This window comes from Triticum aestivum, chromosome 1A (assembly GCF_018294505.1).
Source record: "Triticum aestivum cultivar Chinese Spring chromosome 1A, IWGSC CS RefSeq v2.1, whole genome shotgun sequence".
Lineage (NCBI taxonomy): Eukaryota > Viridiplantae > Streptophyta > Magnoliopsida > Poales > Poaceae > Triticum > Triticum aestivum.
Genome location: NC_057794.1, coordinates 463,331,373 through 463,353,397, shown reverse-complemented (window position 1 = coordinate 463,353,397; position 22,025 = coordinate 463,331,373). Strand labels below are relative to the sequence as shown.

The window sequence follows — 22,025 nt, the reverse complement described above, 5'->3', positions numbered from 1 at the left end:
AGATCGAATCACGTGTTATGGGCAGCCCTAGGCCTCACTATATATAGGGGAGAGGGAGGAGGGTGCTCCCCCTCTAGGGTTCCCACCCTAGGGGGTGCGGCAGCCCTAGATGGGAAAGGGGCGGCGGCCAAAGGGAGGATTGCCTCCCCCCCCCCAAGGCACCTAGGAGGTGCCTTCCCCTCCTAGGACTCTTCTTTAGGGTTCCCCCTTCACCCTAGGCGCATGGGCCATGAGGGAAGTGGCGCCCCAGCCCACTTTGGGCTGGATCCCTTCCCACTTCAGCCCATGAGACCCTCCGGGATAGGTGGCCCCACCCGGTGGGCCCTCGGGACCCTTCCGGTGGTCCCGGTACAATACCGATGACCCCGAAACTTGTCCCGATGGCCGAAACAGGACTTCCTATATATAAATATTTACCTCCGGACCATTCCGGAACTCCTCGTGACGTCCGGGATCTCATCCGGGACTCCGAACAACATTCGGTAACCACATACAAGCTTCCTTTATAACCCTAGCGTCATCGAACCTTAAGTGTGTAGACCCTACGGGTTCGGGAGACATGCAGACATGACCGAGACGTTCTCTGGTCAATAACCAACAGCGGGATCTGGATACCCATGTTGACTCTCATGTTCCACGATGATCTCATCGGATGAACCATGATGTCAAGGACTTAATCAATCCCGTATACAATTCCCTTTGTCTAGCGGTATTGTACTTGCCCGAGATTCGATCGTCGGTATACCGATACCTTGTTCAATCTCGTTACCGGCAAGTCTCTTTACTCGTTCCGTAACACATCATCCCGTGATCAACTCCTTGATCACATTGTGCACATTATGATGATGTCCTACCGAGTGGGCCCAGAGATACCTCTCCGTTTACACGGAGTGACAAATCCCAGTCTCGATTCGTGCCAACCCAACAGACACTTTCGGAGATACCTGTAATGCACCTTTATAGCCACCCAGTTACGTTGTGACGTTTGGTACACCCAAAGCATTCCTACGGTATCCGGGAGTTGCACAATCTCATGGTCTAAGGAAAAGATACTTGACATTAGAAAAGCTTTAGCATACGAACTACATGATCTGTGCTAGGCTTAGGATTGGGTCTTGTCCATCACATCATTCTCCTAATGATGTGATCCCGTTATCAACGACATCCAATGTCCATAGCCAGGAAACCATGACTATCTGTTGATCACAACGAGCTAGTCAACTAGAGGCTCACTAGGGACATATTGTGGTCTATGTATTCACACGTGTATTACGATTTCCGGATAATACAGTTATAGCATGAATAAAAGACTATTATCATGAACAATGAAATATAATAATAACACTTTTATTATTGCCTCTAGGGCATATTTCCAACAGTCTCCCACTTGCACTAGAGTCAATAATCCAGTTCACATCGATATGTGATTAACACTCAAGGTCACATCCCCATGTGACTAACTCCAAGAGTTCTGGGTTTGATCATGTTATGCTTGTGAGAGAGGTTATAGTCAACGGGTCTGAATCTTTCAGATCCGTGTGTGCTTTACAAATCTCTATGTCATCTCCTAGATGCAGCTACCACGCTCTATTTGGAGCTATTCCAAATAACTGTTCTACTTGGAGCTATTCTAAATTGTTGCTCCATTATACGTATCCGGTATCTCTACTCAGAGCTATCCGGATAGGTGTTAAGCTTGCATCGTCGTAACTCTTTACGTCGAACTCTTTATCACCTCCATAACCGAGAAAATTCCTTAGTCCACTAGTTACTAAGGATAACTTTGACCGCTGTACTATGATCCATTCTTGGATCACTCTTGTACCCCTTGACTGACTCATGGCAAGGCACACTTCAGGTGCGGTACACAGCATAGCATACTGTAGAGCCTACGTCTAAAGCATAGGGGACGACCTTCGTCCTTTCTCTCTTTTCTGCCAAGGTCGAGCTTTAAGTCTTAACTTCGTACCTTACAACTCAGGCAAGAACTCCTTCTTTGACTGATCCATCTTGAACACCTTCAAGATCATGTCAAGGTATGTGCTCATTTGAAAGTATTATTAAGCATTTTGATCTATCCTCATAGGTCTTGATGCTCAATGTTTAAGTAGCTTAATCCAGGTTTTCTATTGAAAAACACCTTTCAAATAACCCTATATGCTTTCTAGAAATTCTACATCATTTCTGATCAACAATATGTCAACAACATATACTCATCAGAAATTCTATAGTGCTCCCACTCACTTCTTTGGAAATACAAGTTTCTCATAAACTTTGTATAAACCCAAAATCTTTGATCATCTCATCCAAGCGCACATTCCAACTCCGAGATGCTTACTCCAGTCCTTAGAAGGATCGCTGGAGCCAGCATACCTTTTAGCATCCTTAGGATCGACAAAACCTTTCTGATTGTATCGCATACAACCTTTCCTTACGACTGGTAAGGAAACTCGTTTTGACATCCATCTGCCAGATTTCATAAACGCAGCTTGTGCTAATGCGATTCCGACGGACTTTAAGCATCGCTACGGATGAGAAAATCTCATCGTAGTCAACTCCTTGAACTTGTGAAAAACTCTTCGCCACAAGTCGAGCTTCATGGATGGTGACATTACCATCCATGTCCGTCTTCTTCTTAAAAGATCCATTTATCAAATGGCTTGCCGATCATTGGCAAGTCCGCCAAAGTCCATGCTTTGTTCTGATACATGGATCCTATCTCGGATTTCATGGTTTCTTAACCATTTGTCGGAATTTGGGCCCACCATCGCTTCTCCATAGCTCGTAGGTTCATTGTTGTCTAGCAACATGACTTCCAAGACAGGATTACGTACCACTCTGAAGTAGTACGCATCCTTGTCACCCTACGAGGTACGGTAGTGACTTGATCCAAAGTTTCATGATCACTATCATAAGCTTCTACTTCAATTGGTGTAGGTGCCATAGGAACAACTTCCTATGCCCTGCTACACACTAGTTGAAGTGACGGTTCAGTAACCTCATCAAGTCTCCACCATCCTCCAACTCAACTTTCCGAGACAAACTTTTCCTCGAGAAAGGACCCGATTCAAGAAATAATCCATATTGCTTTCGGATCTGAATTAGGAGGTATACCCAACTGTTTTGGGTGTCCTATGAAGATGCATTTTATCCGCTTTGGGTTCGATCTTATCAATCCTGAAACTTTTTCACATAAGCGTCGCAGCCCCAAACCTTTAAGAAACGACAACTTAGGTTTCTCTAAACCATAATTCATATGGTGTCATCTCAACGGAATTACGTGGTGCCCTATTTAAAGTGAGTGCGGTTGTCTCTAATGCCTAACCCATGAACGATAGTGGTAATTCGATAAGAGACATCATGGTATGCACCATATCCAATAGGGTGCAACTATGATGTTCGGACACACCATCACACTATGGTGTTCCAGGCGGTATTAATTGTGAAACAATTTCCACAATGTCTTAATTGCGTGCCAAAGCTTGTAACTCAAATATTCATCTCTATGATCATATCATAGATATTTTATCCTCTTGTTACGACGATCTTTCAACTTCACCCCGAAATTACTTGAACCTTTCAATAATTCAGACTCGTGATTCATCAAGTAAATATACTCAACATCTACTCAAATCATCTGTGAAGTAAGAACATAACGATATCCACTACATGCCTTAGCACTCATTGGACTGCACACATCAAAATGTATTACTTCCAACAAGTTGCTTTCTAGTTCCATTTTACTAAAACCGAGGCTTTCAGTCATTTTGCCCATGTGGTATGATTTGCATATCTCAAGTGATTCAAAATCAAGTGAGTCCAAACGATCCATCTGCATGGAGTTTCTTCATGCGTATACACCAATAGACATGGTTCGCATGTCTCAAACTTTTCAAAAACGAGTGAGTCCAAAGATCCATCAACATGGAGCTTCTTCATGCGTTTTATACCATTATGACTTACATGGCAGTGCCACAAGTAAGTGGTACTATCATTACTATCTTATATCTTTTGGCATGAAAATGTGTATCACTACGATCGAGATTCAATAAACCATTCCTTTAGGTGCAAGACCATTGAAGGTATTATTCAAATAAACAGAGTAACCATTATTCTCCTTAAATGAATAACCGTATTGCGATAGACATAATCCAATCATGTCTATGCTCAACGCAAACACCAAATGACAATTATTCAAGTTTAATACTAATCTTGATGGTAGAGGGAGCGTGCGATGTTTGATCACATCAAACTTGGAAACATTTCCAACACATATCGTCAGCTCACCTTTAGCTAGTCTCCGTTTAATCCGTAGCTCTTTTATTTCGAGTTACTAACACTTAGCAACTGCACCGGTATCTTTATACCCTGGTGCTACTAGGAGTACTAGTAAAGTACACATTAACATAATGTATATCCAATATACTTCTATCGACCTTGCCAGCCTTCTCATCTACCAAGTATCTAAGGTAATGCTGCTCCAGTGGCTGTTCCCTTATTACAGAAGCACTTAGTCTCGGGTTTGGGTTCAACCTTGGGTTTCTTCACTAGAGCAGCAGCTGATTTGCCGTTTCATGAAGTATCCCTTCTTGCCCTTGCCCTTCTTGAAACTAGTGGTTTCACCAACCATCAACAATTGATGCTCCTTCTTGATTTCTACTTTCGCGATGTCAAACATCGTGAATACCTCAAGGATCATCATATCTATCCCTGATATGTTATAGTTCATCACGAAGCTCTAGCAGCTTGGTGGCAATGACTTTGGAGAAACATCACTATCAAGTGATTGTTGCACTCAGACAATCTGAGCACAAGCTCAACGATTGAGCTTTTCTCCCTTAGTTTGCAGGCTAAGAAAAATCGTCGGAGGTCTCATACCTCTTGATGTGGGCACGAGCCTGAAATCCCAATTTCAGCCCTTGAAACATCTCATATGTTCCGCGATGTTTCGAAAACGTCTTTAGTGCCTCAACTCTAAACCGTTTAACTGAACTATCACGTAGTTATCAAAACGTGTATGTCTGATGTTCGCAACATCCACAAACGATGTTTGGGGTTCAGCACAATGAGCGGTGCATTAAGGACATAAGCTTTCTACTGTCCGCATAATCGCTACTATCAACTTTCAACTATATTTTCTCTAGGAACATATCTAAAAAGTGGAACTAAAGCGCGAGCTTACGACATAATTTGCAAAGATATTTTGACTATGTTCAGGATAATTAAGTTCATCTTATGAACTCCCACTCAGATAGACATCCCTCTGGTCATCTAAGTGATTACATGATCCGAGTCAACTAGGCCGTGTCCGATCATCACGTGAGACGGACTAGTCATCATCGGTGAACATCTTCATGTTGATCGTATCTACTATACGACTCATGCTCAACCTTTCGGTCTCTGTGTTCCGAGGCCATGTCTGTACATGCTAGGCTCGTCAAGTTAACCCTAAGTGTATTGCATGTGTAAAACTGTCTTACACCCGTTGTATGTGAACGTAAGGATCTATCACACCCGATCATCACGTGGTGCTTCGAAACGACAAACTGTAGCAACGGTGCACAGTTAGGGGAGAACACTTCTTGAAATTGTTGTAAGGGATCATCTTATTTACTACCGTCGTTCTAAGCAAACAAGATGCATAAACATAATAAACATCACATGCAATTATATAGTAGTGACATGATATGGCCAATATCATATAGCTCCATTGATCTCCATCTTCGGGGCTCCATGATCATCATCGTCACCGGCATGACACCATGATCTCCATCATCATGATCTCCATCATCGTGTCTTCATGAAGTCGTCACGCCAACGACTACCTCTACTTCTATGGCTAACGCGTTTAGCAATAAAGTAAAGTAATTTACATGACGTTCTTTAATGACACGCAGGTCATACAATAAATAAAGACAACTCCTATGGCTCCTGCCGGTTGTCATACTCATCGACATGCAAGTCGTGAATCCTATTACAAGAACATGATCAATCTCATACATCACATATCATTCATCACATTCTTCTTGGCCATATCACATCACATAGCATACCCTGCAAAAACAAGTTAGACGTCCTCTAATTGTTGTTTGCATGTTTTACGTGGTTGCTATGGGTTTCTAGCAAGAACGTTTCTTACCTACGCAAAACCACAATGTGATATGTCAATTGCTATTTACCCTTCATAAGGACCCTTTTCATCGAATCCGTTCCGACTAAAGTGGAAGAGACTGGCACCCGCTAGCCACCTTATGCAACAAGTGCATGTCAGTCGGTGGAACCTGTCTCACGTAATAGTACGTGTAAGGTCGGTCCGGGCCGCTTCATCCCACAATACCGTCGAAACAAGATTGGACTAGTAACGGTAAGCATATTGAACAAAATCAACGCCCACAACTACTTTGTGTTCTACTCGTGCAAAGAATCTACGCAATAGACCTAGCTCATGATGCCACTGTTGGGGAACGTAGCATAAATTCAAAATTTTCCTATGTGTCACCAAGATCTACCTATGGAGAAACCAGCAACGAGGGGAAGGAGAGTGCATCTACATACCCTTGTAGATCGCTAAGCGGAAGCGTTCAAGTGAATGGGGTTGATGGAGTCGTACTCGTCGTGATCCAAATCACCGATGACCAAGTGCCGAACGGACGGCACCTCCGCGTTCAACACACGTACAGCCCCGTGACGTCTCCCATGCCTTGATCCAGCAAGGAGAGAGGGAGAGGTTGAGGAAGACTCCATCCAGCAGCAGCACAACGGCGTGGTGGTGGTGGAGGAGCGTGGCTAGAAGAGGAGGAAGAAGAGACGCAGGGCTGCACCAACGAGAGATCGAATCACGTGTTATGGGCAGCCCTAGGCCTCACTATATATAGGGGAGAGGGAGGAGGGTGCGCCCCCTCTAGGGTTCCCACCCTAGGGGGTGCGGCAGCCCTAGATGGGAAAGGGGCGGCGGCCAAAGGGAGGATTCCCTCCCCCCCAAGGCACCTAGGAGGTGCCTTCCCCTCCTAGGACTCTTCCTTAGGGTTCCCCCTTCACCCTAGGTGCATGGTCCATGAGGGAAGTGGCGCCCCAGCCCACTTTGGGCTGGATCCCTTCCCACTTCAGCCCATGGGACCCTCCGGGATAGGTGGCCCCACCCGGTGGGCCCCCGGGACCCTTCCGGTGGTCCCGGTACAATACCGATGACCCCGAAACTTGTCCCGATGGCCGAAACAGGACTTCCTATATATAAATCTTTACCTCCGGACCATTCCGGAACTCCTCGTGACGTCCGGGATCTCATCCGGGACTCCGAACAACATTCGGTAACCACATACAAGCTTCCTTTATAACCCTAGCGTCATCGAACCTTAAGTGTGTAGACCCTACGGGTTCGGGAGACATGCAGACATGACCGAGACGTTCTCTGGTCAATAACCAACAGCGGGATCTGGATACCCATGTAGGCTCCCACATGTTCCACAATGATCTCATCGGATGAACCACGATGTCAAGGACTTAATCAATCCCGTATACAATTCCCTTTGTCTAGCGGTATTGTACTTGCCTGAGATTCGATCGTCGGTATACCGATACCTTGTTCAATCTCGTTACCGGCAAGTCTCTTTACTCGTTCCGTAACACATCATCCCGTGATCAACTCCTTGATCACATTGTGCACATTATGATGATGTCCTACCGAGTGGGCCCAGAGATACCTCTCCGTTTACACAGAGTGACAAATCCCAGTCTCGATTCGTGCCAACCCAACAGACACTTTCGGAGATACCTGTAATGCACCTTTATAGCCACCCAGTTACGTTGTGACGTTTGGTACACCCAAAGCATTCCTACGGTATCCGGGAGTTGCACAATCTCATGGTCTAAGGAAAAGATACTTGACATTAGAAAAGCTTTAGCATACGAACTACACGATCTGTGCTAGGCTTAGGATTGGGTCTTGTCCATCACATCATTCTCCTAATGATGTGATCCCGTTATCAACGACATCCAATGTCCATAGCCAGGAAACCATGACTATCTGTTGATCACAACGAGCTAGTCAACTAGAGGCTCACTAGGGACATATTGTGGTCTATGTATTCACACGTGTATTACGATTTCCGGATAATACAGTTATAGCATGAATAAAAGACTATTATCATGAACAAAGAAATATAATAATAACACTTTTATTATTGCCTCTAGGGCATATTTCCAACACTTCAAACCCCTGCCCCTATCACAGTTTTAGAACAATTGAGATTAGACTTCTCTTCTAAGTTCTTCGTGGCTAATGCCTGGGTAAATCCATGTACAATCTGATCTTATCAATGGATGAAATCGAATGTCCACTTGTTTGTTAACTACCCCTCTTCTCACAAAGTGAAAATCTATTCCAATATGTTTGGTTGTAGCATGAAATAAATGTCCGCATATTTTTTTTTTAAATATTCATGTGCTTAAAGAAAGTTCACGTAGGTTTAAAAGTTTTCACACATTAATGCTCGTGTATTTGTCAAAAACATTTACTTATATTGCTAAAAGATAATTAAACAGAGAAAATAAAAGAAACGGACAATGAAACAAAGTGAAAAACAAACATTGCAGAAAAATTTCCGCGCAGGAAAAACAGAAAAGTGTAAAAACCTCAGACTTTTATTTAAAAAAACAAGGCAAACCCTACGAAATGGGCCGGTCCACTCTATTGCTGCAAGAGCACATCGCTACTAATCCTTTATTTTCTAAATACTAGTAGAACGCTCGTCCCTTGCTACGAGTCAGAATGCATATAAATGAATCAAAAAAAAATAATTAAGATCGTCTCCAATGTCTAAGCTCATCTGTCTCTCGTACCGTCGGGTGTATTCAGATATTGAACTAGGGCCCAATAGGTTCCCCAAAATTCAACCATCTGGACATTACTGGCTTCCTCAAATCCAGATCATGTGTGGGAAGAAATGTAGTTGTCCGCACTATCCGCCAAGTTATCCAACAACAAACAACCCCACGACGCATCCATCTTTTTTCCTGTCGGACCCTCCCATTCCCGCTCGGTTTCGCGCCGTGGAGCCCTCTCCTTTAAAACAGGATGACGCCCACCTCACATTCTTCATGGCGCTCTCTCTTCTTCACACCGTACTTTTCCATAGACTACCAAGGAGGAGGCCCCGCCAACCGCCCCGCTCTTCGACCTGATCCCCTACTCCGTGTTTGTGTCAACCCGCCACTATCGTCAAAGGAGACGAGCCGTGCACCATCTCGTGATGCCTCCCCGACCCAAGAAGGCAGATCCGATGTCTCCTGATCCATTTCCATGCTTTAAGACAAAGTTGAATGTCGTGCATCACCACGGGCAAAAATATGATGTTCGTTGTTGGGCATGTAACTGATATGCTATCGTGTCCTTTATTAACTCCGGTAGCAACCAATGCATTTATCCTTCTATCCTAACCAAAAATTTGTACGACTTGATGAAAATATATATGAACCACTAGCTCATGCAATTTGTTGTAAAGCCGTCTATAATAAAATGCAATTTGTTGTAAAGCAATATATAATAAAATGCAATTTGCCATATTTTCTAAACTAGAAATTTATTCCGCTCAGACAGCCGTAAATGAACAGACCAACCCCAACATCCATCATCTCTCTCTCTTATCACAAAATCCACTAACTCGTGTTCTAAGTGAGCTGGTGATTGATGTCGTCGTGGTAGGCCAACAACAAGGGACAAGGGCAGCAACCGTCTTCCTATCTTAGTGCCAGTACCTCATGGTTCTATACTAGACCTACCCTTCATCCTGGGCTCTACCATTATGGCGACACACTCATGCATTGCCATGGAAAAAGAAACCTATGAATAGAAATGCCCGTCCAAAGCATGAAAAATGTGAATGTTTCTCTCCTCTTCCCTCCCTCGCCCACACATGCCTGATTCGTGGTACAAATTTATGTATCTGTCAAAGAATAGCAAAAAAAGATTATCCTCAGTTTCTATCTCCTATACCTAAAAGTGCTTCTAGGTCATCAAATTTACCAATTATATGCTCCAATAAACCAAATGAAAGAGAGAGCATATCAATTTGGGACCTTGAGTTTCCCTTCCACAAAAGTTGGATCCATGAGCTAAATACGACAACCTAAAGAGATAACATTCAAAATGTTTCGAGGTACTCGGAAAACCATCTAGAACCTAATAAACAAATATCTAGTTGAAATATAAATATTTGATTAATGTTGCATGGATACAACCAGCATTGCCACAGGACAAACAAGCTTATACGTTGTCAATTGTTCTAGTTAGAAATGTGTATTGAACTTGATATAATATGGTTTTCAATCATAGAGTGACAAGTATTTACTCTCACCCGCTTCTTTCTAGAGAAAAATGATGCAACCTAGTTTCTCCTAAAAATGAGACCAAGGTGTGGCATTGATACCATTTATAGCCCCTAACATGGCAACACTGAGATGTGGGAGAACTTAAAAATAAAATGTTAAAAGCATGATTTATTAAGGATAGTCGTTCACATATTGGAACATAATTGAACAAACCAAGAAAGAACTTCAGCTCACGGGCAATTTGATGCATGGAGCTTCAAGCTTCACCAGCCAGGCGACGTGTTCTTCAGTTTTGTGCCACTTCATTGCCGCCTTGGAGTGGTAGCTTCCATCATATTCGCTGCCACGCAGACATATAATTAGTAGAGTGATGCGTGTTGGTTACAACAGCCACAAACAACGTAGCAATCGATATACCCTTTGCTAGATGACTTGCAAGCCAAGCAACTTGTGGATCAGAAGATGGTCGCATCTCAATGTCGAGCTTTAGTGTCAACATGCCATTGTGTTGTACCATCAAGAAAAAGGACGGTCGCATGGCACTGCTATTGTGAAAAAACTGCATGCTAGCAACTAAATAGTACTAAGATATACCTCTTGTCTAGTTTAGCGGAGGATAGAATTCCAAAACAAACCAGAAAAAATCAAGAGGGCATTGCTTACCGTGTTTAGTAATTTTCTACTCAACTATAATCTCCAAACATTTCTTCAAGACATTATTTTCCATGTCCAGCATTGCATTTTTTGAAGTATAAGAGACTCCATTCCAGCAATGTATCCCTTCCAACTGCGTTGTTCAGATATCATACATAAATATTTTCAGACATAACAGTTGATTTTGAAGCAGAAATCAGAATTCATGTTGACATGATAATATGTAATAGATGGACTTCACTCTCAAAGTACATGTGTGTATCTTTATTTCCATTCAGAGAAGTAGCTATCCAAACCAACATTTTGAAATCTTAGAGAAGATAAGGCTGAATCATATCATACCAGTATTAGCTCTAGGAACGAAGTAGAAATCACTATGTATTTTCTACTCTGCTCTGTTTGGGTACACCAAAATGTAGCGCAACTACCTGGTGATTTGTTGAGTGAAAGAAAGAAGATAAATGCTACCAATTACATCACTTGGAAACATTGGGAAACATCACTAAATAAACATACTGGAGAATATACCCGAGTAATGGCACGTTGAGGATTACAAAGTGCAACCCCAACGACGTCGACATGGCCAGGAGCAGCCACAGATTGACCCATGGAGGCATCATGATCAGGCTTGTGTCCTGAGAGAGGGTGTTGAGAGAGTTCAACATCTTGATCGCCATGAGCGAGAGTATAACCGCCTTCACTTTGCCAGATTGGAAGTAGCCGCAGGGGTTGTTGTCGAAGGTGAAAGTTCTAGCACCAGCACTGAAGGGCCGACTCTGGAGTTATCCCAACTAGTGCACTGGCCCCAATTAGAGAGTTGTGAGTAACTGACAAGTGTGTGGCCATCTCCAATGAGATCAATGCCCATGAAAGGTCCGTGTGTGTACCAGATGACATAGTTGCCGATGGTTGCAACCCCCACGAAAAGGCCAATGACCTACAAGTTATGTATGGTCGGTGAGAAAAATTAATCTTGAAAAGAAACAAATGCAGATGTTCCAAAAAGAGATAAAACAAATATGTGGTGATCATTTACCAGGAAACAGAACAAAATCCAGGGAGTAATCAGTGAGTCATCACTCCTCCTTAGTGGTTTCTTCCTCATGTCCTTGTCAGACAGATTGAAAGCCAAAGCAATTGCAGGGGGGCCATCGGTGATGAGATTTACCCATAGAAGTTCAACGGGTATCAACCCATCAGGATTACCCAAGGCAGAGGTAAGGAAAAGCTAACTTCATCAATGTTTAAGGTAATCATGTATCTGTAGCAGTGAAGCAAAGACCTTCGGAATACTAAAGGAACAAAAGGTTTTCCAACAACTGAATGTAAAATCTAGATAAAGTATGTGAGCAGTCCCAATAACGCAATCATGCTCTATTCAGGAACATCGGCTTTAGCAAGTCATATAGCACAAGCACAACACATGCAAGCAACCAAAATACTGCCAATGAGAAGGGGTAAAATGCTCTGAGTGCACAAACCTTATGAACGCTTTCATGTTGTTCTAAATAGATCTTCCTTCATCAACTACAGCAACTATGGTACCGAAATTTTCATCAGCTAGTACCATGTCAGAAGCCTCTTTAGCAACCTGGAAAATAATGATTGTTCAGATAATGCCCCAAAATGTAAGTTGAACAAAAAAATAGTTTTGCAGATATTAGTCTTTTCTTAGAACCTCTGAAGTCTTAGCAGAAAACTAAATGTTGTTTTACTGGTATAATTCAAACAATAATATTTGGTTAGCTTAAAAGCGGAAAAACTAGAGGGCAAGAGCTAACAATCTATACATTTCATAGGTTTATGAAATGGATAACTCAGCCAGCTCACTACGGCTGCTAATGAACAACAGAAGAACTTACGTGGCATAAGCGGACACTCATACAAGTACATATAAAAGATTATCAACATATCCGACTTTAACGCGGGAGGGGAACTAATTATGAGGGCTTCACGGAAATAGAGCATGAAGGTTGGGTGCTTGTGAACCTGGGCTGCACATGGCAGCCTTGCGGTCCTACGCTCCTTGTAGGCAACGCCAGAGACCTCAGCAAGCGCCTCCACATTGCACTGCCAATTGGCATCGAGGAGTTTCACCTCACAAAGATACTGAGACCACAAGTTTCAAGACTTGTATGCATAGTTGCGTGCCCCCTGCGTAGCCGCTCGAGTCATGCCCATGCCTCATGTGTGTTGCCGCCATCCGCAGCGGCCATGGCGGTGGTGAACTCCCATTGCTCCCAAGGTAGCCACCGAACTGTAAAAAGTCGAGGTGTGGAAGCGATGGAAGAGAAGAGTGTTTCCAATGAGCATGCATCAACTGCGAGTTGCATGGAGGAAGAGGAAGCAAAAGGAAAGAAATTTTCTTTAGGAGAGACAAGGAAAGAGGGGATTCCGTCCCGGTTTATTCTTAGCAGAGACGATAAAAGGGGACGACCCCAAGTGAAACATGGTGAGTATGGACAAGGAAAGAATCAGAAAGGAAGATATGATATGGTACTAACAAGGACACAAATTGAAGGGCATGAAAAATAAGAAACCCGGAAACAAGAGAAGATGGCGCAGGGTGAAAAGAATTGGAAAGGAAGATGCGCTCCTTTGAATGATCGAAGCATGTTGCTGTTGTATATGATTGCGGCGATTGTGATACGGTCTGTCGAGTAAAGAAATCCATAGTGGTGGTCGTTGAAAGAAAACCGGTGGGAGGAGGATCGAGGGGGTCTTATCGATCGATGGTGAATGCAGGAACGAGCGAACAACCTATGTACTGCCCCTTTAGGAGTAGAGATAGTCGCAACTCACTATTTAATTTTACTCTTTATAAAATAATGCATTATCACCAAGTTGTGCATAATAGTTTTCTACATTCCTTTATTTATGGAAACATGGCACCTCATTAACCCATGCATGTTCTTTCTTTAAGGAACCAAGTGACGCAAAATACTGTAACATTACTTTTAGTTTATTTAGCATTTATTTATGCCTTTTTGAACAAGATTCCTGCATCAATGCGTGAGATAACGTCTAGTTCCCCCCAAAATTTAAGGGTAAAATAGAGTGTCAAAAGGCACACGGAGTGCGCTATGGCCCGAGGAGCATTACCGTTTCCACCGATTTTCTTAAGATGTTGTTCTGTAGCGTGGGTTTGTTCATTTTTTTCATTGTAGTACCATTGTTTTTTGCTTTTCTCTGGTTTTTCTGGTTTCCTTTGGGACGCCCGAATAATTAAGCTATAGTGATCCCCTCCTAACGGTGCCATGTCATCGCAATTAATTTGCTAAACCTCACTTTGATCCAAACCCGATTCAAATTCAAATTCCAAGTGAAATTATTATTTGAATTAACGGTTAAACAAAAATGTTCGGTGGGTTGCAAATATTCACTAAAGAGTTATCATGTAGAAACCAACATTATTGGGAACTCTAAAAATGCCCCTAGCTATTTTGGTATTGACCCAACATCACCTACCCATCACCTTTAAATTCAAAACAAAATCAAATGAATTCTAATAGAACCCAAACTTTTTGTGCCACTCTTAGCTATTGTGTTAGATTTAAGTGCAAAGTTTAGTTCAAAGCAAAAATCATTTGGTGGCCCAACTTGATGCAAGACAGTAGAAGAAAATACAAATTAGCAAAGAGAATTAGAAAAACTAAAGTCAATGTGCACTTTGGCCCAACACCCCACACTGAAGCCCACCCCACCTCCATTTTCCACTACCTCCAGCTACACGGGAGAAACAAGGAGGGCGTGGAGGGCATCCATGGCGCCTTGGCACGTGCCGGCCATCCCACGGCTCCCCCGATGGTTAAAACGGCGTTGACCCCCCTCCCCAGAAACCCTAGCTACACTCCCCCTCTCTTCCCAGATCCCCTCTTCCCCCTCCTCACCTGACGTGCCCGTTTCTGTTGCCGCACCACCACCGCGGCCACCGCCATCCCCAGGGCGCCCCCGACGTGTCTCGCCGCATCGCCATGCCTAGGAGGAGCACGTCGTCGTCCTCTTCATCCACGCAGAGCGCCATCACCTAGGACGCCATGGAGCCATCACCTTGTTCTTCCCCGTCGGCCGTCACACACCTCGCCATCGATTCACCTTGCTCCGGCCCGTCCCCGGCTTCCCCGACACGCCCACGAGCTCCGTGGTGAGCTCCTCGGCCAATTCCCCCTGTTCCCCCATCGTTTCAGTCGCTGTAGGCCATCGCCCATCGTCCCATCGCTGCTGCTTTGCTCTGCCAGCTGTTGTTTTTGCTAACCGCTACTGCTGCTGCCTCAATCGCTGCACCGCTGCTTGCTGCTTGTCGTTGCTCGCGCCCCGCCCGCGTCCGTTGCCGCCGCCGCTCCTCTACTGCGTTGTGTTGTCGCTGCCGTTGCGCGTGCGCCCAGCCACATGCCGGCACGCCACGACCGCGCTGACCGCACCCACCAGCTGCTGCGGCCGCACCCTGCCTCGCTGCCCTGCACGCTCGCCGTCCTCTACCCCGCACCATACACAACCTCCGTCGCCGAGCCCCGCCCGCTGCGTCTCCCCTGGCCGCTCGCTCAGCTCGCCATGCTCACCAGCTGCCGATCGCACCCGCCGTGCGTGCCCTGCCTCGCCTTCGCTTGTGGTTCCCCTGGCCGCGCCCAGCTCGCCCCCCCCCTGTTCTGCTGGCCACCGGCGCCTGGCCGCCCGCCTGCGCCGCGCCCACCCCGGGCCGTTCCACCTGCTCGCCGCCCCCACCGGCTCCGTCCGCATCGTCGCCGCTCGTGCCTCGTCCCCCCCGCTGCTCTGTTTAGCTCGGCACCACGGCCCTGCTCCACCGCGGTCGCCTGCATCTGTCAGTCGCGCCCCTGCTAGCCACGCCTCGCCTGGCCTCGCCGTAGGCTGCGCTCGGCCGCCGGGGCCCGAGCTGCTCCTGGGGTCGTGCGTGGTTCGGTCTCCACGGCCGCCCACGCCCGCCCCGTTAACCCGCCCCGCCCCGCTAGCCTTGTGCCACTGCCAGCGGGCCCCAACGCCCTGGCCCTAAACAAAAAAAGATTTCCAAAATTGATAATGATACGTCTCCAACGTATCTATAATTTTTTATTGTTCCATGCTATTATATTATCAACTTTGGATGTTTATGGGCTTTATTATACACTTTTATATTTTTTGTGTGACTAACCTATTAACCTAGAGCCCAGTGCCAGTTTCTATTTTTCCTTGTTTTAGAATATCGCAGAAAAGGAAAATCAAACGGAGTCCAATTGACCTGAAACTTCACGGAACTTATTTTTGGAAGGAAAGCAACCCGGAAGACTTGGAGTCCACGTAAGGGAAGCAACGAGGAAGCCACGAGGCAGGGGGCGTGCCCACCCCCTATATATCTCCATATACCCTAAAACGATTGCGGAGCACAATAGATCGGGAGTTCCGCCGCCAGAAGCCTCCGTAGTCACCGAAAACCAATCTAGACCCGTTCCGGCACCCTGCCGGAGGGGGAATCCTTCTCCGGGGGCATCTTCATCATCCCGGTGCTCTCCATGATGAGGAGGGAGTAGTTCTCCATCGGGGCTGGGGGTATGTACCAGTAGCTATGTGTTTGATCTCTCTCTCTCGTGTTCTCGATTTGGCATGATCTTGATGTATCGCGAGCTTTGCTATTATAGTTGGATCTTATGTTTCTCCTCCCCATCTACTATCTTGTAATGGATTGAGTTTCCCCTTTGGAGTTATCTTATCGGATTGAGTCTTTAAAGATTTGAGAACACTTGATGTATGTCTTGCCGTGCGTATCTGTGGTGACAATGGGATATCACGTGATTCACTTGATTTATGTTTTGGTGACCAACTTGCGGGTTCCGCCCATGAACTTATGCATAGGGGTTGGCACACGTTTTCGTCGTGATTCTCCGGTAGAAAATTTGGGCACTCTTTGAGGTTCTATGTGTTGGTTGAATAGATGAATCTGAGATTGTGTGATGCATATCGTATAATCATACCCATGGATACTTGCTACCTTGCTGTTTTTATATTTTCAGATTACAAAAACCATTATCTACTATCCATATACCACTTGTATCACCATCTCTTTGCCGAACTAGTGCACTTATACAATTTACCATTGTATTGGGTGTGTTGGGGACACAAGAGACTCTTTGTTATTTGGTTGCAGGGTTGCTTGAGAGAGACCATCTTCATCCTACGCATCCTACGGATTGATAAACCTTAGGTCATCCACTTGAGGGAAATTTGCTACTGTCCTACAAACCTCTGCACTTGGAGGCCCAACAACGTGTACAAGAAGAAGGTTGTGTAGTAGACATCAAGCTCTTTTCTGGCACCGTTGCCGGGGAGGTTTGCGCTTGAAGGTATATCTTTAGATCTTGCAATCAAATCTTTTTGTTTATTGTTTTATCACTAGTTTAGTCTATAAAAGAAAACTATAAAAATGGAATTAAGTTTGCCTCATACGCTTCATCTTTTTAATATCTTTCGTGAGTATGATGGAAAGGAAAATTGTGCCAAAGTGTTAGAAGAAGAATGCATTAAAATATTTGGCACTAAATATTTGAATGATGAGCATGATTCTAATGTTGTTAGTATGAATTCCTTTAATATCCATGATGCTAATGATATGCAAAGCCACAAGCTTGGGGAAGCTATGTTTGATGAAGATGATATTTTTTGTCCCCCAAGCTTTGATGAGCAAATTTACTATGATGAAAGCATGCCTCCTATCTATGATCATTATTGTGATGACACATATGCTTTAAAGAATAATGATAACAATGAAACTTGTCATCTTGATTTCAATTTTCAATCCCATGATAGTTACTTTGTTGAGTTTGCTCCCACTACTATTCATGAGAAGAAATTTGCTTATGTGGAGAGTAATAAAAATTCTAGGCTTGTAGATCATGAAAAGAATGCTTTGTGTGATAGTTATATTGTTGAATTCATTCATGATGCTACTGAAAATTATTATGAGGGAGGAACATATGCTTGTAGGAATTGCAATTATATCAAGTTTCCTCTCTATGTGCTTCAAGTTTTGAAGTTATGCTTGTTTTACCTCCCTATGCAAGTTGATTCTTGTTTCCACAAGTTGTTTGATCACAAAATCCCTATGCATAGGAAGTGGGTTAGACTTAAATGTGCTAGTCATATTCTTCATGATGCTCTCTTTATGTTACAATTCTTATCTTTTATGTGAGCATCATTGAAATCATCATGCCTAGCTAGGGGCGTTAAACGATAGCGCTTGTTGGGAGGCAACCCAATTTTATATTTTGTTCCTTGATTTTTGCTCCTGTTTAGTAATAAATAATTCATCTAGCCTCTGTTTAGATGTGGTTTTATGCTTTTAATTAGTGTTTGTGCCAAGTAGAATCGTTGGGAAGACTTGGGGATAGTCTTTGCGATCATGCTGTAAAAAACAGAAACTTTAGCGCTCACGAGAATTGCTGCCATTTTCTATTGGAGAGTGCTATTTAGTTAATTCTTTTTGCAGATGATTAATAGATAAATTCCTCAGGTCCAGAAACAATTTTAGAATGTTTGGGGTTCCATAAGTATACGTTTTATCCAGATTACTACAGACTGTTCTGTTTTTGACAGATTCTGTTTTCGATGTGTTGTTTGCTTATTTTGATGAATCTATGAGTAGTATCGGAGGGTATGAACCATAGATAAGTTGGAATAAAGTAGATATTACACAAATATGAATTTAGAATGAGTTCACAACAGTACCTAAGTGGTGATTTATTTTCTTATACTAACGGAGCTTACGAGTTTTCTGTTAAGTTTTGTGTTGTGAAGTTTTCAAGTTTTGGGTAAAGATTCGATGGACTATGGAATAAGGAGTGGCAAGAGCCTAAGCTTGGGGATGCCCATGGCACCCCAAGATAATCAAGGAAAACCAAAATCCTAAGCTTGGGGATGCCCCGGAAGGCATCCCCACTTTTGTCTCCGTTCATCGGTAACTTTACTTGGAGCTATATTTTTGTTCGCCACATGATATGTGTGGAGTGCCATTTTATTTTCTTTTGTTTTTCTTGCTGTTTGAATAAAATACCAAGATCTGAAATTCGTAAATGTTAGAAAGTCTTCACATAGTTGCATAATTATTCCACTACTCATTGATCTTCACTTATATCTTTCGGAGTAGTTTGTTGTTGTTCTAGTGCTTCACTTATATCTTTTTAGAGCATGGTGGTGGTTTTATTTTGAAGAAATAGATGAACTCTCGTGCTTCACTTATATTATTTTGAGTCTTTAGAACAGCATGGTAATTTTCTTTGGTTATGAATTTAGTCCTAATATGATGGGCATCCAACAGGGGTATAATAAAACTTTCATATAAAGTGCATTGAATACTATGAGAAGTTTGATACTTGATGATTGTTTTGAGATATGAAGATGGTGATATTAGAGTCATGCTAGTGAGTAGTTGTGAATTTGAGAGATACTTGTGTTAAAGTTTGTGATTCCCGTAGCATGCACGTATGGTGAACCGTTATGTGATGAAGTCGGAGCATGATTTATTTATTGATTGTCTTCCTTATGAGTGGCGGTCGGGGACGAGCGATGGTCTTTTCCTACCAATCTATCCCCCTAGGAGCATGCGCATAGTACTTTGTTTCGATAACTAATAGATTTTTGCAATAAGTATGTGAGTTCTTTATGACTAATGTTGAGTCCATGGATTATACGCACTCTCACCCTTCCACCATTGCTAGCCTCTCTAGTACCGCGCAACTTTCGCCGGTACCATAAACCCACCATATATCTTCCTCAAAACAGCCACCATACCTACCTATCATGGCATTTCCATAGCCACTCCGAGATATATTGCCATGCAAATTTCCACCGTTCCGTTTATTATGACACGCTTCATCATTGTCATATTGCTTTGCATGACCAAGTAGTTGACATCGTATTTGTGGCAAAGCCACCGTTCATAATTTTTCATACATGTCACTCTTGATTCATCGTAATCCCGGTACACCGTCGGAGGCATTCATATAGAGTCATATTTTGTTCTAAGAATGGAGTTGTAATTCTTGAGTTGTAAGTAAATAAAAGTGTGATGATCATCATTATTCGAGCATTGTCCCAGTGAGGAAAGGATGCTAGAGACTATGATTCCCCCACAAGTTGGGATGAGACTCTGGATGAAAATAAATAAATAAAAGAGGCCAAATAAGCCCCCACAAAAGAGAAAAGAGGCCATAAAAGAGAAGGACCAAATAAAAAAATTAAAAAAATGAGAGAAAAAGAGAGAAGGGGCAATGCTACTATCCTTTTACCACACTTGTGCTTCAAAGCAGCACCATGATCTTCATGATAGAGAGTCTCCTATGTTGTCACTTTCATATAATAGTGCGAATTTTTCATTATAGAACTTGGCTTGTATATTCCAATGATGGGCTTCCTCAAAATGCCCTAGGTCTTCGTGAGCAAGCGAGTTGGATGCACACCCACTTAGTTTGTTTTTGAGCTTTCATACACTTATAGCTCTAGTGCATCCATTGCATGGCAATCCCTACTCACTCACATTGATATCTATTTATGGGCATCTCCATAGCCCGTTGATACGCCTAGTTGATGTGAGACTATCTTCTCCTTTTTGTCTTCTCCACAACCACCATTCTATTACACCTATAGTGATATGTCCATTGCTCACGCTCATATATTGTGTGAAGATTGAAAATTTTTGAGAACATCAAAAGTATGAAACAATTGCTTGGCTTGTCATCGGGGTTGTGCATGATTTAAATATGTTGTGTGGTGAAGACGGAGCATAGCCAGACTATATGATTTTGTAGGGATAACTTTCTTTGGCCATGTTATTTTGAAGAGACATAATTGCTTAGTTAGTATGCTTGAAGTATTATTATTTTTATGTCAATATTAAACTTTTGTCTTGGATCTTATGGATCTGAATATTCTTGCCACAATAAAGAGAACTACATGCATAAATATGTTAGGTAGCATTCCACATCAAAAATTCTGTTTTTATCATTTACCTACTCGAGGACGAGTAGGAATTAAGCTTGGGGATGCTGATACATCTCCAACGTATCTATAATTTTTGATAGTTCCATGCTATTATATTATTAACTTTGGATGTTTATGGGCTTTATTATACACTTCTATATTATTTTTGGGGCTAACCTATTAACCTAGAGCTCAGTTCCAGTTTCTATTTTTCCTTGTTTTAGAGTATCGCAGAAAAGGAAAATCAAACGGAGTCCAATTGACCTGAAACTTCACGGAACTTATTTTTGGAAGGAAAGCAACCCAAGAGACTTGGAGTCCACGTAAGGGAAGCAACGAGGAAGCCACGAGGCAGGGGGGCACGCCCACCCCCCTGGGTGCGCCCTCCACCATCATGGGCCCCTCGTGGCTCCCCTGACGTACCTCTTCCTCCTATATATCTCCATATACCCTAAAACGATCGGGGAGCACAATAGATCGGGAGTTCTTCCGCTAGAAGCCTCCGTAGCCATCGAAAACAAATCTAGACCCGTTCCGCACCCTACCGGAGGGGGAATCCTTCTCCGGTGGCCATCTTCATCATCCCGGTGCTCTCCATGACGAGGAGGGAGTAGTTCTCCCTCGGGGCTGAGGGTATGTACCAGTAGCTATGTGTTTGATCTCTCTCTCTCTCTCGTGTTCTTGATTTGGCACGATCTTGATGTATCGCGAGCTTTGCTATTATAGTTGGATCTTATGTTTCTCCTCCCCCTCTACTCTCTTGTAATGGATTGAGCTTCCCCTTTGAAGTTATCTTATCGGATTGAGTCTTTAAAGATTTGAGAACACTTGATGTATGTCTTGCCGTGCGTATCTGTGGTGACAATGGGATATCACGTGATTCACTTGATGCATGTTTTGGTGACCAACTTGCGGGTTTCGCCCATGAACTTATGCATAGGGGTTGGCACACTTTTTCGTCGTGATTCTCCGGTAGAAACTTTGGGGCACTCTTTAAGGTTCTATGTGTTGGTTGAATAGATGAATCTGAGATTGTGTGATGCATATCGTATAATCATACCCACGGATACTTGAGGTGACAT

The 22,025-nt window shown here is 43.5% G+C and overlaps 1 pseudogene; it reads right to left on the bottom strand.

Moving 5' to 3' along the window:
* Positions 1 to 11,456: 11,456 nt before the first annotated feature.
* LOC123188295 (calcium-transporting ATPase 1, endoplasmic reticulum-type-like) lies at positions 11,457 to 15,159 on the bottom strand (annotated as a pseudogene).
* Positions 15,160 to 22,025: the final 6,866 nt, after the last annotated feature.